Raw genomic sequence first — 15,260 nt, 5'->3', positions numbered from 1 at the left:
ATCAGGCCCTGGGTATGAAAGTAAACAAATATTCCCATTATTCCAACAGAAAATTCTAATGTTTTATTGACGATATATTCCTCAACTGGAACGACACCAAGGAAAGCTTTTTAGATATGATGACCCATTTAAATAATCTTTGCAGTCCTGTTCAGTGGTGGCTCCAGAGGAGCCAAATGAGACAGAGCAATGTTCATATTTTTGAGTGTCAGTGTAGGGACTGACCAGAAGGGGAGACCATGACATGGTTGGTCAGCTGGACAAATTATTACAATATTTTTTAACTAACAGTCCCTGAATTTAAATATATTACAGTTTGGAATATAAGTAGGCGAGTACAGAGTTTGCATGTCATAGCGCCCCCCAATCCCTGTACTGAACTGTGCCGGTGGGGTATGGCCAGCCTACGGAGGAATACTGAAATGAAGAGAAAAAACAGAAAACAGTGCTAGTATCACGCTGGGCTTTGAGGTCCCATTGGGGGAATAGAATGCTTCGGTGATACACTATCTGACATTAAGGGGTAGCTCCTTTGATACTGCTTTATTTATGTATAGCAACTAGGATCTGACTTTTATCTCATTTGAATCATTATTAGTCAATAGAAGAGACTGTATTATATATTCTGATCATTTAACTTAAATTGACAGAATATATGTGCTAGAGTGAGATTCCACAGGGTGCACAGCTTATGACTGCGATTACTGCCACAAGCAGCTTTCACTGGTGTGAGAACACCTATGGGCAGCTCCCTTCTCAGCTATGCTCCTACTTCGCAAATATGCATTGCACCTATATTAATGTGAGTACTATTAATCATGTTCTGTCTACCAACATTATTTCAGGTCTACTAATACAGTATTCTTTAAAAGACCTTTCAAATAACACTTTGTGGTCATGCCTAGGAACACTTACCGTATATACTCGAGTATAAGCCGAGTTTTACAGCACATATTTTGTGATGAAAAAGCACCCCCTCGGCTTATACTCGAGTCATGCCCGCATGGTACGCAGCTGAGTAACGTACCATGCGGGCCGCGGTGCAGACTGTGTCTCTGTGACACAGCTGCACCGCGTGTGTAGCGCTGACCGGACGGAGTTCGGTCAGCACTACACACTGCCAAACACACAGCAGCTGTGTGTTTGTTGTAATCAGCAGCCGATGAGAGTCTGTCAGACTCTCATTGGCTGCTGCTGCTCCCATTGCGGGAGCCATCTTCCGGCTCCCGCAGTGGGTAATGGGAGAGACGTCGTCATGACGACGTCTCTCCCATAATGCAAAGCGGCCGGTGGAGCCAGTAGCAGCGTCGGGACCAGGAGCGGGGTTTCAGGTAAGTGTTTTTTTTTTATTACATCTCTCTCTACTGGGGGGGATTACTACTGGGGGCAGTACCAGGGGGGAATTACTACTGGGGGCACTACCAGGGGGGTTATTAATACTGGGGGCACTACCAGGGGGGGATATTGTTACTGGGGGCACTACCTGGGGGGTAGTACTACTGGGGGCACTACCAGGTGGGGTATTACTATTGGGGGCACTACCAGAGGGGGAATATTACTACTGGAGGCAGTACCAGGGGGGGATTACTACTGGGGCAGTACCAGGGGGGATTAATACTGGGGGCACTACCAGGGGGGATTAATACTGGGGTCACTACCAGGGGGGGATATTGCTACTGGGGGCACTACCAGGGGGGGGTTTACTACTGGGGGCACTATAGGGGAGGTATTACTACTGGGAGCACTACCAGAGGGGGAATATTACTACTGGGGGTAGTACCAGGGGAGGGATTACTACCAGTAGCTGCTGCATTTCCCACCCTAGGCTTATACTCGAGTCAATAAGTTTTCCCAGTTTTTTGTGGTAAAATTAGGTACCTCAGTTTATATTCGGCTCGACTTATACTCGAGTATATACGGTAATTACTTTAAATAGCAAAGCAGTGACTTTTTTTTAAACTCATACCTGCCAATAAGAAGAGGAGAGGAGAGGGGTGGTGACAGAAGCCAATAAGAAAGGAAAGGGGAGGGCAAAGAGTTGATCAGAGAGGGGTGGTGACAGAAGCCAATAAGAAAGGAAAGGGGAGGGACAAATGTTGATCAGAGAGGAGTGGTGACAGAAGCCAAAAAGAAAGGAGCGGACAGAGGCAAAGAGTCGATCCCATGGTAGATAGGGGAGGGAATTAAAGAGGTGAGTAGTGAATGTAATCAATCTGATAGGAAAGAGGAGGTGACAGAAGATGATCACAGAGGAGGGGGGGCCAGAGGGGAGGCAATCTGGGCAGCTTGAGGGAGCATGAAATGTAGAAACGGATCTCAGATCCGTAACTTATTTAGGATATAGAGCAAACAAACCAAGATAAAACTAACAGGCAGCCATCATATTGTGCAGCGCCCCATGAATTCCGGAAACCTGAATGGCACCCTCTGTCCATTTTGGCGCCCGGAGTTCATGCTCCACTGGAACCACCCTCGCTACTCCCTGATCATAATACTTATAGAAAGGCTGCTCCTCCAAGCAGATCTCCTATTAGTATAAGATCTAAAAATAACACATACCAAACAATTGACAAAAGGGTGCCAGTGACAATATACTCAATTTTAGTTAATTATATCAGGTCAATGTAAAGTGCAATCATATATTGTGCTTATCTGGATACTTTATAGAAAACCAAATGAACATCTCCAACAAGGGTTCTTCTATTCAAGCTGGAAAAAATATGAAAGCTTATTTCAAAAGATTTATCCTCCTCTTAGGAGTATCTTTATGTGTGGTAGATGGGATGATGAGAGGACTTTTTTCAGGCTGCACCCACTCTATGGAATGCTTTACCACACACAATGAGACTTTCCTCTGGTCTCCAATCCTGCAAGCGTTCCCTGAAAACCCACCTCTTCAGGCAAGCTTATCAGATTCCAGAACCACCCACATAACCTTCATAGCTTCCATATCTAATTACATCCCCTTTCACAGTCCACACATAACCTCACACATTCATTCTTTCACATCCTCCTGACATTTGGCTGACATTCCTGTGTGACTGGATCATGCAGCCCACCAAGAAACTCTGCAGTCTCGCTAGACCAAAATGCAATATATAGCACCTATCCTTGTGTATCAATGCCTATTTCCCTATAGATTGTAAGCTTGCGAGCAGGGCCTTCCTACCTATATATCCGTCTGTTATTACCCAGTTTTGTTCTATTAATGTTTCCAATTGTAAAGCGCAATGGAATATGCTGCGCTATATAAGAAACTGTTAATAAAGAAATGAAATGATGAAGAGTCATTCTATGAATCCTGACATCAGATCCTCATATCGAAAGTACCCAACACACGGCCCAAAGGCCACACATTGCAAATTGTACCCACAAAGGCCACACATTGCAAATTGTACCCACAAAGGCCACACATTGCAAATTGTACCCACAAAGGCCACACATTGCAAATTGTTTTAAAATATAGATAATTTCATACGAGCTGATACCAATATTTACAGCAACTTCACCACTTAAGGACAAAGGTCAACTCAATTGAATCCATGATTATTATACACAAGAAGCCAATGTTATAATACACAAAACATTATTCATAGAGTAATAAACAATGATAATACAGTAAATGTAGCACTTTCTAAGTGACTGGTTTTATTTACATAGCTCAATTCTTATCATTAATACTTATTTCACAAATGGACTCAGATCTTAAATCGTATTCCTGCCTGATTATAGTTGCATATGGTATATATATATATTAGGGGTATGCACCGGCCACTTTTCGTGTTTTGGTTTTGGATCTGGATCTTTCTTCGTGTTTTGGATCTGTATTGGTTTTGCCAAAACCACCCTTCCGTGTTTTGGGTTCTGGGTTTTGTGTTTTGGATCTGTATTTTTTTTTTAAAAAGCATAAAAACAGCTAAAATCACAGAATTTGTAGGGTTTTCTGCTCCTATGCTATTATTAACCTCAATAACCTTAATTTCCACTCATTTCCAGTCTATTCTGAACACCTCACACCTCACAATAGTGTTTTTATGTCCAAAAGGTTGCACCGAGGTAGCTGGATGACTATGCTAAGCGACACGAGTGGGCGGCACAAACACGTGACCCATCTAGGAGTGATACTGCAGTGGCAGACAGGATGGCAGTTAGAAAAACTAGGCCCCAAACTGTACATAATGCAAAGAAAAAAAAGAAGTGCAAGATGGAATTGTCCTTGGGCCCTCCCACCCACCCTTATGTTGTATAAACAGGACATGCACACTTTAACAAATCAATCATTTCAGCGCCAGGGTCTGCCACACAACTGTGGCTGAAATGATTGGTTAGTTTGGGCCCCCACAAAACAAGCTGGCAATTAATGTGTCCCTGCACAAACTGGCTCTACGGAGGCAAGATGTCATCCTCATCCTCCTCATCCACCGATTCCTCACCCTCTTCAGTGTGTACATCCTCATCCTCACAAAGTATTAACTCGTCCCCACTTGAATCCACCACCACAGGTCCCTTTGTACCTTCTGGAGGCTGGTCTCCCTGGAAGAGCTGATAATTCATTTTGATGAACATCATCTTCTCCACATTCTGTGGAAGCAACCTCCTACGCCTTTCGCTGACAAGGTTCCCGGCTGCACTAAACACTCTTTCGGAGTACACACTGGAGGGGGGGCAACTCAGGTAAAATAGAGCCAGTTTGTACAGGGGCCTCCAAATTGCCTCTTTTTCCTGCCAGTACAGGTATGGATTGTCTGACATGCCTACTTGGATGCTGTCACCGATGTAATCCACCATTCTGTCAATGGTGACAGTATCATATGCAGTGACAGTAGACATGTCAGAAATTGTTGCCAGGTCCTTCAGTCCGGACCAGATGTCCAAACTTGGTCCTGCCTGCCCTGCATCACCGCCAGCGGGTTGCTTAGGATACCTAAGTTTTTTCCTGGCAGCCCCAGTTGCGGGAGAAAATGAAGAAGGAGCCGTTGACGTGTCACGTTCCGCTTCAGCTGACAGTGTGTTCACCAGCAGGTCTTTGCACCTCTGCAGGCTTGTGTCGGCCGGAAAGAGAGACACCACATAGGCTTTAAACCTAGGATCGAGCACGGTGGCCAAAATGTAGTGGTCTGATTTCAACAGATTGACCACCCTGGAATCCTGGCAAAGCGAATGAAGGGCTTCATCCACAAGTCCCACATGCCGAGCGGAATCGCTCCGTCTTAGCTCCTCCTTCACTTTCTCCAGCTGCTTCTGCAAAAGCCTGATGAGGGGAATGACCTGACTCAAGCTGGCAGTGTCTGAACTGACTTCACGTGTGGCAAGTTCGAAGGGCTGGAGAACCTTGCACAACACGGAAATCATTCTCCACTGCGCTTGAGTCAGGTGCATACCCCCTCCTTTGCCTATGTCATAGGTGGATGTATAGGCTTGTATGGCCTTTTGCTGCTCCTCCATCCTCTGAAGCATATAGAGGGTTGAGTTCCACCGCGTCACAACCTCTTGCTTCAGGTGATGGCGGGGCAGGTTCAAGAGTGTTTGCTGGCGCTCCAGTCTTCGGCACGCAGTCGCTGAATGGCGAAAGTGGGCAGAAATTTTTCTGGCCACCCAAAGCGTCTCCTGCACGCCCCTGTCGCTTTTCAGAAAATTCTGCACCACCAAGTTTATTGTGTGAGCAAAACATGGGACGTGCTGGAATTTGCCCAGATGTAATGCCCGCACAATATTGGTGGCGTTCTCAGATATCACAAATCCCCAGGAGAGTCTAAGTGGGGTAAGCCACTGGGCGATGATTTCCCTCAGTTTCTCTAAGAGGTTGTCGGCGGTGTGCCTCTTACTGAAACCGGTGATACACAGCGTAGCCTGCCTTGTAACGAGCTGGCGTTTCTGAGATGCTGCTACTGGTGACGCTGCTGCTGTTGCTGCGTAAGGTGATACATCTACCCAGTGGGCTGTCACAGTCATATAGTCCTTAGTCTGCCCTGTTCCACTTGTCCACATGTCCGTGGTTAAGTGGACATTGTGTACAACGGCATTTTTCAGGACACTGAGGACACTTTTTCTGACGTTTCTGTACAGTCTCGGTATCGCCTGCCTAGTGAAGTGGAATCTAGACGGGATTTGGAACCGGGGACACACTACCTCCATCAATTGTCTAAATCCCACTGCACTAATGGCGGATACCGGACGCACGTCTAACACCAACATAGCAGTCAAGGCCTCAGTTATACGTTTTGCTTCAGGATGACTGCTGTCGTACTTCATCCTCCTCGCTAAGGACTGTTGGAGGGTCAATTGTTTAGTAAAAGTAGTGGTGTTCCTACTTCCTCTCTGGGATGATGAACGACTCCCAGCAGCAGCAACAGCAGCAGTGGCAGCAGTAGGCGTAGCAATGCAGGATCCTCCGGAGGAATCCCGGATAGGAGAGTCAGTCATGCCAGTGACATGGCCTGCAGGACTACTTCCGATCCTGACTAAGGAGGAAATTGACGAGGAGGGAGTTGACGGTGTGGTTTGCAGGCGCTTGGATACAACAGGACAACGGGATTTAGGTGTCCCTGGACTGCTTACGGTCTTAGCCAAAGTTTCTGAACTTGACAGTAACTTTTTATGAACGCGCTGCAGGTGCCGTATAAGGGAGGATGTTCCTAGGTGGTTGACGTCCCTACCCCTACTTATTTCACCTTTACATATGGTACATATGGCAAGACAGTTGTCCGGATTTGGATAGAAATATTGCCAGACCAAAGAGGTGGAATGTTTGGTCTTCTGCCCAGGCATGATCGTGATGGGCTTTTTCATCCCACGGACAACAACTGTCTCCCCCGGAGCCTGATTTAAGCAAACCACATCACCATCAGAATCCTCCTCGCCAACTTCCTCCTCAGCGCCAGCTACACCAGTATCCTCATCCTGTTGTACTTCAACAGTGACATCTTCAATTTGCATATCAGCAAGTGGACTGTGGGTGCTCCTTTCAGCACTTGCAGGGGGCGTGCAAATGGTGGAAAGAGCCACCTCTTCCCGTCCAGTGCTGGGAAGGTCAGGCATCGCAACCACCACCACACTTGGACTCTCCTTGGGGATTTGTGATATCTTCTTAGAAAGCACAGTTCTTCGCTGTTCTTTTGCCAGCTTAACTCTTTTGATTTTTTTAGAGGGAGGAGGGCTTCCATCGTCATGTGAAGCTGAACCACTAGTCATGAACATACTAGGGATCGACCTTAGCCGTTCCTTGCCACTCCGTGTCGTAAATGGCATATTGGCAAGTTTACGTTTCTCTTCAGCTGATTTAAATGTCTTTTTCAAGGTCATTTTCCTGAACTTTGCCATTTGGGATTGTATGTGCCCTCTACTATGACATTGGGCATCGGCCTTGGCAGACGACGTTGATGGCATGTTATCGTCTATGTCATGACTAGTGGCAGCAGCTTCAGCACTAGGAGGAAGTGGTTCTTGATCTTTCTCTATTTTATTTTTATCGGAGAAAGTTTGGTCCTCCATTTATGTTATATCGATTTGATATATACGTGCGGCTAAACACAGAAAATAATTTTTTTTTTGGTTTGGACTGGAGTGTACTTTGGGGGTTACAGCACCCTTTAACGGTCAAGCCAGCCGGCCCTTTACTTATGACACAGGCGCACGCTTGGCACTACTTTGTTGATGCACGTGCGGCTACTGCGCACACAATTCACAAACACAGAAAATAATTTTTTGGGGGGTTTGGACTGGAGTGTACTTTTGGGGGTTACAGCACCCTTAACGGTCAAGCCAGCCGGCCCTTTACTTATGACACAGGCGCATGCTTGGCACTACTTTGTTGATGCACGTGCGGCTACTGCGCACACAATTCACAAACACAGAAGATAATTTTTTTTTTGGTTTGGACTGGAGTGTACTTTCGGGGGTTACAGCACCCTTAACGGTCAAGCCAGCCGGCCCTTTACTTATGACACAGGCGCACGCTTGGCACTACTTTGTTGATGCACGTGCGGCTACTGCGCACACAATTCACAAACACAGAAAATAATTTTTTTTTGGTTTGGACTGGAGTGTACTTTGGGGTTACAGCACCCTTTAAAGGTCAAGCCAGCCGGCCCTTTACTTATGACACAGGCGCACGCTTGGCACTACTTTGTTGATGCACGTGCGGCTACTGCGCACACAATTCACAAACACAGAAAATTATTTTTTTTTTGGTTTGGACTGGAGTGTACTTTCGGGGGTTACAGCACCCTTAACGGTCAAGCCAGCCGGCCCTTTACTTATGACACAGGCGCACGCTTGGCACTACTTTGTTGATGCACGTGCGGCTACTTCGCACACAATTCACAAACACAGAAAATAATTTTTTTTTTGGTTTGGACTGGAGTGTACTTTCGGGGGTTACAGCACCCTTAACGGTCAAGCCAGCCGGCCCTTTACTTATGACACAGGCGCACTCTTGGCACTACTTTGTTGATGCACGTGCGGCTACTGCGCACACAATTCACAAACAGAAAATAATTTTTTTTTTGGTTTGGACTGGAGTGTACTTTGGGGGTTACAGCACCCTTTAATGGTCAAGCCAGCCGGCCCTTTACTTATGACACAGGCGCACGCTTGGCACTACTTTGTTGATGCACGTGCGGCTACTGCGCACACAATTCACAAACACAGAAAATAATTTTTTTTTGGTTTGTACTGGAGTGTACTTTGGGGATTACAGCACCCTTTAACGGTCAAGCCAGCCGGCCCTTTACTTATGACACAGGCGCACGCTTGGCACTACTTTGTTGATGCATGTGCGGCTACTGCGCACACAATTCACAAACACAGAAAATAATTTTTTTTTTGGTTTGGACTGGAGTGTACTTTCGGGGGTTACAGCACCCTTAACGGTCAAGCCAGCCGGCCCTTTACTTATGACACAGGCGCACGCTTGGCACTACTTTGTTGATGCACGTGCGGCTACTGCGCACACAATTCACAAACACAGAAAATAATTTTTTTTTTGGTTTGGACTGGAGTTTACTTTTGGGGGTTACAGCACCCTTAACGGTCAAGCCAGCCGGCCCTTTACTTATGACACAGGCGCACGCTTGGCACTACTTTGTTGATGCACGTGCGGCTACTGCGCACACAATTCACAAACACAGAAAATTATTATTTTTTTTGTTTGGACTGGAGTGTACTTTCGGGGGTTACAGCACCCTTTAAAGGTCAAGCCAGCCGGCCCTTTACTTATGACACAGGCGCACGCTTGGCACTACTTTGTTGATGCACATGCGGCTACTGCGCACACAATTCACAAACACAGAAAATATATTATTTTTTTAGCACTTGGGGGGAGCACCCCTGATGGACAGAGCACCCCCTGGACAACACTACAGCACCCCTTTAGGACTGGGACACTGCACAGGACTTTGGAGTGGACACAGCCCCTATGGAGAACTGACTGCACAACACAGTCCAGCCAGCCCCTATGGACTTTGAAGTAGTGGACACAGCCCCTATTAACAACAGCAGCACAGCACAACACAGCCAGCCCCTATGGACTTTGAAGTAGTGGACAACAGCAGCACTACACTACACTACACAGCCCTAACTCCCACCCTCCCTCTTCACTGTCCACAGCCGAGTGAGAAAATGGCGCCGACGCGGGTACCTTATATAGGATCCAAAACCCGCGAGACTCGGAAGGCGGGATGATGACGTTTTGCCTCAATTTCAGATCCGAGTCAGGCGGGAAAAGTCGAGCCTGACTCGGATCGGACTCAGATCGGGGGGGCTCGGGGGGGTTCGGATTTCAGAAATCCGAACCCGCTCACCCCTAATATATATATATATATATATATATATATATACAATTGTCTGTAAGAGGACACATGTCATATGTCACAGGCCGTTCTATTTCTCACCCTCACACAGCAGCTGAAACCAACCCTAATGCTGTAAAGAGACAGCCCTGTAATCACTGAGGTCACAGATCACATCAATTCCAGCCCCAGGTTTCTTGTGCATAGAATAAGCCTAAGCTGTCCCCCAGGGGATGTAGTCGGCATCCCGGCGTGCGGGATGCCAACGGTCTAAATACCAACAGGTCGGGATCCCGGCACCAGTATCCTGACTGTCGGCAACCCGAAGGTAAGTATCGGGGTGTTAGAGGGATGTTAGCGTTAGGTAGCGGGTTTAGGGTTAGGCATTAGGGGGAGGGTTAGGGTGGGCACCGGGAAAGGGAGTTTTAGGATTAGGGTGTGGGGAGGGGGAGGTTAGGTTTAAGCACTAGGAGGGGAGGTTAGGTTTAGGCACAGGGGAGGGGGTGTTAGGTTTAGGGTGCGGGGAGGGAGAGGTTAGGTTTAGGCACTAGGAAGGGGGGGTTAGCTTTAGGCACCGGGGAGGGAGGCTTAGGGTTAGGGTAGGGGTTGGAAAAATACTTACCTGCCATGTTATGGGTGTCGGGATTCTGGCTGTCGGGATGCCGCTGTCGGTATTCTGTACAGCGGCATTCCGACAGCCGGGATTTCATACCCAACCCGTTCCCAGAAGCTATATATTATTTCACTGTTCTTACATGATCAAACACATTCAATTAAAATATCATTAACTAACTTATATTAATTTAAAAGCAACAATACAAGTAACACATAACATAGGATCTAATAGCAGAGCCAACAATAACACTGTACACTCACTAACCAAGGACTGATGAAACTTATAAAAAGGGGGTAATTTCTAACCCTTCATTCAAACCAGAAGGGAGTGAGGTACTCAGAGTGACCAACCAATAAATTTCCCTTTCAGAAAGTAGATTCAATCTATCGCCATCTCTTCTACCCAGAGTGACGTGTTCTAAACCCATAAACTCGCGATTACTTGTATGGCATTGTTTAAAGTGTCTAAGGGCACTATGGTTCTCCACACCATTTTTTTTAATCTTTCTTAAACATTCTAATATCCTAATTTTCAAAGCTCCCTCAGTTGTCCCTACATATTTCTTACCATAACCACATTCTAACAAATATACAATATGTGTGGTATTACAATTAATGTACCCCTTTGGGGCCTATTCATCAACACTAAAATAACGTTTTTAAGGACATTTTCCTTAAATAACGTTATTTTGGTATTCATGTAGCCACTTAGCACAGGAGATATCACAGATATCTCCTTGCTAAGTTCCCCTGTGTTAATTTCCACACTCCCCATACATTAGTATGGGGATGTGGAAATTATGTTATGCATCAAATTCCGAAAATTATCAATTTTCGGAATTTGATGCAGTTACTATTCGCCACTGTGAGGTGGCGAATAGCAGGTGAAACTTACCTGTATCCGCGTGTGCAGGTCCCCCGACGAGTCCCTCCGGCGCTCTGCTCCGTCCTCAGGCTCCGGAGGCTGGTCGGACATGTGTGCTCCCCAGCAGAGCACAAGAAAGTTTAGAAAAAGAAAAAATTATAATTTTTTTTTTCTAATCTGTCATGTGGTCTGCTGGGAAACCACATGACAGACCAGCAGGACAGAGCCGGAGGCTGCTGCGCGGACAGGTAAGTCGGGGGGGGGGTGAGGTGAGCGGAGGGGGGGGTTTGGGGGGTACACAAACTTAACGCATCTGTAGGCAGTGCTGCGCATGCGCTGGTTTTACAGATGTAACAGCGCATGCGCAGCACTGTTTCCAGATGCGATAAGGTAGTGTAGGCAGGGAAAAGTATCTATTTCCCGAAAAGCTGTCATCGCAAAAATGACAGCTTTTCGGAATAGATACTTATGGAGAGGTGGAATGATGAATTCCACCTATAATTAGCTAGAACTCCATGAGAGTTCTAAAGCTAATTATCTCCAGAGAATTTTTAGGTTTAATGAATAGGCCCCTTTATCTTATAGTCCTTGTCGCTAAGGATTTGACCACTTTCATACCATAATTACATACCTTGCAGCTCACACAGGTATTAAATCCTTGAATGTTAGTCAGGAAATTCCCTTTATTTTTTGTTTCTACTATAGATGGTAATAGGCTGAGGGTCTAGACACCAAATAATAAGTCCACAGAGATTTCAATAGGGAGCAGCCCTGATGTGTTTCATCCATTAGGACCTCCTCAGGGGGTCCATAAGGATATGTGAGAAGACATTCTGGTGTTACATGTGAATGCTTAATATTGTTTTTTAACATACTAAGCTAAATAATTCCAACATTATCCCACTTGTCAGAAATTGGCTACACTATGGTTTATTTCTTCCCTAATTATTTTGAGGTATCACAAATCCAGCTCTGGAGGGCACCAACCTGAGCCTTTGCCGCAGTGACAGAAATCCTAACTACACCCCAGGCTTCCACCATGTATAAGGTGACGTTATGAGGAGGATGACTGTGGGCAGTGCTGGGACTGGATTGATCCTCTGTGTCTTTATTTATTAGTGACAACATTCCTGAGAAAACCTTGGGATATATGAAAGTCCCCAGGAGCTGTGGCGGCCATCACGCTGTCACCTTCCAGCGCCATCCTAAACGGGATATGACTGCATCTGCCCGTCTGGATAGTGCGATAACTGACATGATGGTAAGAGGAAGCAGACCTATGAAATAATGAGGATATATACAGGTTACTATCTGCACGGGATGCGGTCATAATCCCGACCGTGGGGATTCCGGCGCAAAGAATGCAGGCACCAGAATCCCAACACCTGTCAGAATCCCGGTGCTGGCATCCCTACTGCCAGAATCCCGAAGGTAAGTAGCGGGGTTAGGGGGAGGGTTAGAACTAGGGTCAGAGTTAGGCACTAGGGTGAGGATTAGGGTAGGCACTAAGGGGGGCAGGTTAGGTTCAGGCACTGGAGAGGGAGGGTTAGTGTAAGGACTGGAGAGGGAGAGGGTTGGGAAATTGACTGACAGGTGTTGGTATCCAAACCCTGTCGGGATGCCGGCGTCGGGATTTTGACCACTGGGATCCAGAGTGCCGGCATCCTGTACCCAACCCATGTACACATACCACTTACATTGTGATCGCTTTCCTATTCCTGTCCTTTACCATAATTCTCTAGCTAAGCTTACTACAGTATATGTCCGTTCTTACCCTGCTTTTAAGGCATCTCTTATCTACTGCAGCATAAACCAGAGCTGCTGCTATGTATTCCCCATAACCTGTGTTATCCTTCTCACATCTCTCTACTGCCCACTTTTTCCCATACTATTCTCTTCACTTTATTTTATTTTCTAACCAGTACCAGCAGGTGGAAGCCGATATACGTGGCTGCGATGGATATAGTCCCATTCTATAGGGGCAGAGTGGATGCCGATATTCCATCAGTTCAAACCAACAATGGTAAGGAACAATTTATTATTTACTCATCATAGAGGGAGATTAAATAAGTTGGGGAAGAACCACATTATCCCGTGCTTTTTACCGGGGGGGGTCCAAGCGGGGGGTGCAGGGGGTGCCGACTGTCCTGTCCTGTGTGCAGTGCCGGCTCCCTCACAGTGTCAGGAGCCGAGTGTTGCACTTAATACTACGCACCCCCCGTACTTCCCTTATGACGCCACTGGATGTAGGGGAGGGGAACCTGGAGTTAGGAGAAAATGTTGCTGGACATTTTTACCACTGAACCTGAGGATTCACTCTAGGCAGGAAATAATCTGCATAGTAATATTGACTTTGTAGTGGCTGATGCAAATTGTTGCCCTATGAAGGTACCTAGGGTTCTATTCATGTAGATGTAAACTTTCACTATAACTCGCATCACTTTGATGCGATATATAGCTGAATTCATATACACTTACCTTTCTTGAGATGCGATACGAAAATGAGGGCTCTCGCATTCCATTCTTCTCCTTGCGCTCGTCTGTGAAACGTAGGGAAGCAGGTCCTCCTGTGCGAATTTCTTTTTGCCTGGCACCCGGTCCTGACTCTGCCCCTTTCCTAAACCAGCAGTCATTGCTATAGCAATGGCTGCTGGTGTAAGAAAGGGGGCAGAGCCAGCCCCGGGTGCCAGACAGAGAGCAGTGAAGTATTCAACTTAATTGCTCTCAGCGTCTGGCAGTACAGTTTATGCCATACTGAGATGGCGAATCTGAACATTGCAGAGAAATGGAAAGCTGAGCTTTCCGTTCTTCTTTCATTAATTGCACTCACCATACAAAAGTATGGTGTTGCGATTATTCCATGGAGCAGGGGTGCCGCTGGAGAAGTGATGAACATGAACTTCTCCATGGAAAGTGGAAACCCGCTCTGTGACTAGCAGTAAGCAGAGAAAAGTCCTGTTTACCGAAGGGCTTTTCTCTACTACATGAATAGAACCCATAAACTGTTATGTTTGGCAGTATGAGATGAAGTGGAGAAAGATAAGTCCCAGCCAATCAGTTCCTAACTGCCATGTTACAGGCTGTGCTTGAAAGGGGGTAGGAGCGGAGGTTAGAAGTGGACGGGCCCCCCAAGTGTCCAGGCCTGGGACTCCAGTCTTGGCAGTCCCCCCTCAATGGCGGCCCTGCATGGCAATATTAATGCCAGATATCTATACAAAACAGAAAGACTTTTGCTATCGGCACTACCAATAATATACTGTAAATCTGGGTGTATTGAGCAGATAAAAATATGGGGATGTTGTTCATATTTTAATCAGAACATTTAAGCTTGCAGCACAATATAAAGAGAGCCCAAATCTCTGCAAGTTCCCACACTAGCATAAATGCCTACCACACCCAACAACTGGTGATGTTGCCCATAGCAACCAATCTGATTCTAGCTATTATCTTCTAGAAGGTGTTAGATAAATGTTAAGTAGAAGCTGATTGGTTGCTATGGGCAACATATCCACTTCTAAAAACCTGCACTTTAGTAAATATACCCCCCTTTCCTCAATACACCATGCGGTGAGAGACGCAAGGTGTGAGTGAGCCGCTATTCCGGTGTGACTCAGGGCCTGATTCAGAGCCGAACGCTCTGACCAAAGCACTCGCTCTGAATCAGGGCCCTCCTCCCTCAACTTGGAGCGGCCTCATGGACGCTCGCATAGCTGTGGGTTACCACCCACAGCTATAGCGAGCGTCCATGATGATGGTCGCGATGGTCACGACTAGGTGAACCTTAGATTGTACTCATTGGTACTTATATAGGACATGAGGGTCTATTTATGTAGATCTGCGTTGGTAAATTGTTACTTATCACTATAGATCGCATTAGTTCGATGTGATCTATAGCTTAGATAAGGAGCAATTCACATATACTTACTTGTCCGGAGAAGCGATCCGAAAAGCTGGCCCCGCTGCCATCCTTTGGTGATGTGCTCCGCCGCTGC

This window comes from Taudactylus pleione, unplaced genomic scaffold, assembly GCF_031769625.1.
Source record: "Taudactylus pleione unplaced genomic scaffold, aTauple2 ptg000290l, whole genome shotgun sequence".
Taxonomy (NCBI): Eukaryota; Metazoa; Chordata; class Amphibia; order Anura; family Myobatrachidae; genus Taudactylus; species Taudactylus pleione.
This window is presented reverse-complemented; position numbering follows the sequence as displayed.